Below are 3,667 nucleotides of genomic sequence, written 5' to 3' on the forward strand. Positions count from 1 at the left end.
AGGTGCTTCAGCTGTGAACCCAACCTTGAGAACCATGCTCTAGGTGACTGTTTCAGACCATAAAGAGCTTTGTCAAGCTTGCAAACATAGTGAGGTGTTTGCTTGTTTTCATACCCTAATGGATGCCTCATATATACCTGCTCTTCCAGAACACCATGCAAGAACGCGTTCTGTACATCCAACTGTCTCAGGCTCCATCCCCTGGATACGGCAATAGCTAGAACAAGTCGTATACTTTCAGCTTTTACAACAGGACTAAAAGTATCCTCATAATCAATGCCATAACGTTGTTTAAAACCTTTTTCAACTAAACATGCCTTGTACCTGTCAATGGAGCCATTTGCCTTCTTTTTTATTCTATATACCCACTTGCAATCATTTTTTTACCAGAAACAGTAGGAAAGGCTCCTACTGTGTAAATATATTAAAGTAAAGGATCTGTACAGGGTGAATATTTACATCATGGGGGGAGGGGGGGTTAGACCACTTTGGGTCCCACCCAGAAGAAATAGAAGGAGGGTCTAGTGTAAAGAGTTTACAAAATCCAGCACGAGAGGCCTATTTGCCTCTTTGACCCTATGTTGCAGAAGTTCAAAGTCCTTCTTGAATCTATCTAGCCAGGATCAGAAGGATGGATCGATTGATCTGAAATGCTTGTTGTTTCTTTCCTTCCAAATGCTCCACGCCGCCACAGCAAATTTTTCAAACAGCATGGGCGTAGGGTGGTTTGTTTTCTGGTCTTCAATAGCTTGCACCCTATCGCCAGAAGGTTCCCAGTTGATATCCAGGGCTCGCCAGCATCTCTTACTAAACGTGCACGTAAACCCACTTGCAATCATTAACAGCTTTACCTCTCTGATTTGGCACTAGATGTCATGTTTTGTTTTTCATCAGTGCACTGTACTCTTCATCCATTGCCTTTTTCCATCTAGAGTCTCCAAGTGCATCACCTAAATTTGTTGGTTCACCTGAAATACATAGCTTGCCATATGGTATAGTACCGTCATTCCTTATTCTTGGATTCCTAATACCTTTTTGTAGCCGGGTCATAACCCTTGTTGTGGTAGTGGTTGCACAGGGGGTTGTACAGCCTGACTAGATGCAGAAGATCCTAAAGAATCCTCCACATGTGCAGCCTAAGTCGATGCAGTAGATCACGTGGCCATATGTGTGTCTTCTCCCGAACTGGAGTTGGTCCAGGCCATAGAACCCGAAGCCGCACGAGATCCCGCGCTCGCCTTTTGCTACATGCGGGCTGGCGCACCAGCCGTCGCTGCGGGTGGATGCTCGCCCCTGCCGTCACTGTTGATTGGACGCGGGTGGACCGCTGGGTCCCACGTGGAGACGCGGCAGCCATGGAGTGGCTCCCCAAGCCCTGTATGTTGTCACTTTCCTGGTTGCTGATGGGCACCTGATCCCAGGTGGATTCATGCGTGCGACCGACGCTGGCAGCCACACAGGCACCGCAGGAGCTGTTGGGGAACGTAGTAATTTCAAAAATTTCCTACGCACACGCAAGATCATGGTGATGCATAGCAACGAGAGGGGAGAGTGTTGTCTACGTAGCCTCGTAGACCGTAAGCGGAAGCGTTATATCAACGCGGTTGATGTAGTCATACGTCTTCACGATCCGACCGATCCAAGTACCGAAAGCACGGCACCTCCGAGTTCTGCACACGTTCGGCTCGATGACATCCTCGCCTTCTTGATCCAGCAAGAGGGGCGAAGTAGTAGATGAGTTCCGGCAGCACGACGTCGTGGTGACGGTGTTGGTGAAGAACAATCTTCGCAGGGCTTCGCCTAAGCACTACGAAAACTATGATGGAGGATAAACTAGAGGAGTCGGGGTTGCCGGCACACGGCTTGGTGTTTCTTGATGTGTCTTGGGTGCTAGCCCTACCCCTCTATTTATATGTTGAGCCTTGGGTTGAAACTTGGAGTAAAAGCCTCCACAAAGTCGGTTTCACCCGAAAGGCAAGAGTCCTTCTCGGACTCCAGGGCCAGACGCCAGGGTTCCCGGCGTCTGGACCCAGATGCCAGGGACCCTGGCGTCTGGCCGCTGGACTCCACAAAACTTCCTTTTGCGCTTTCCAAAAACCTCGTGGGCTTTCCCATTTGGCCCAGATAAAGTGTTCTTGTGCCCAAACATTTCGGGAAACATACGGAACCCCTTCCGATGGAATCCGGAACCTTTCGGGAGATCAAACACTACTATACACATATCAATCTTTACTTCCGGACCATTCCGGAGTTCCTCGTCATATCCGGGATCTCATCCAAAACTCCGAACAACATTCGGTCACCAACATACATAACACGTAGTACTATATCGTCAACGAACGTTAAGCGTGCGGACCCTATGGGTTCGAGAACTATGTAGACATGACCGAGACACCTCTCTGGTCAATAACCAATAGCGGTACCTGGATGCCCATATTGGCTCCTACATATTCTACGAAGATCTTTATCGGTCAGACCGCATAACAACATACGTTGTTCCCTTTGTCATCGGTATGTTACTTGCCCGAGATTCGATCGTCGGTATCTCAATACCTAGTTCAATCTCGTTACCGGCAAGTCTCTTTACTCGTTCTGTAATACATCATCCCGCAACTAACTCATTAGTTGCAATGCTTGCAAGGCTTATAGTGATGTGCATTACCGAGTGGGCCCAGAGATACCTCTCCGACAATCGGAGTGACAAATCCTAATCTCGAAATACGCCAACCCAGCAAGTACCTTCGGAGACACCTGTAGAGCACCTTTATAATCACCCAGTTACGTTGTGACGTTTGGTAGCACACAAAGTGTTCCTCAGGTAAACGGGAGTTGCATAATCTCATAGTCATAGGAACATGTATAAGTCATGAAGAAAGCAATAGCAACATACTAAACGATCGAGTGCTAAGCTAACGGAATGGGTCAAGTCAATCACATCATTCTCCTAATGATGTGATCCCGTTAACCAAATGGCAACTCATGTCAATGGCTAGGAAACATAACCATCTTTGATTAACGAGCTAGTCAAGTAGAGGCATACTAGTGACACTCTGTTTGTCTATGTATTCACACAAGTATTATGTTTCCGGTTAATAGAATTCTAGCATGAATAATAAACATTTATCATGATATAAGGAAATAAATAATAACTTTATTATTGCCTCTAGGGCATATTTCCTTCAGTCTCCCACTTGCACTAGAGTCAATAATCTAGATTACACAGTAATGATTCTAACACCCATGGAGCCTTGGTGCTGATCATGTTTTGCTCGTGGAAGAGGCTTAGTCAACGGGTCTGCAACATTCAGATCCGTATGTATCTTGCAAATTTCTATGTCTCCCATCTAGACTAGATCCCAGATGGAGTTGAAGCGTCTCTTGATGTGCTTGGTTCTCTTGTGAAATCTAGATTCCTTCGCCAAGGCAATTGCACCAGTATTGTCACAAAATATTTTCATTGGACCCGATGCACTAGGTATGACACCTAGATCGGATATGAACTCCTTCATTTGCTTCTTCCGAAGCAGCTATGTACTCCGCTTCACACGTAGATCCCGCCACGACGCTTTGTTTAGAACTGCACCAACTGACAACTCCACCGTTCAATGTAAACACGTATCCGGTTTGTGATTTAGAATCGTCCGAATCAGTGTCAAAGCTTGCATCA

Source organism: Triticum aestivum, chromosome 6D (genome assembly GCF_018294505.1).
Source record: "Triticum aestivum cultivar Chinese Spring chromosome 6D, IWGSC CS RefSeq v2.1, whole genome shotgun sequence".
NCBI lineage: Eukaryota > Viridiplantae > Streptophyta > Magnoliopsida > Poales > Poaceae > Triticum > Triticum aestivum.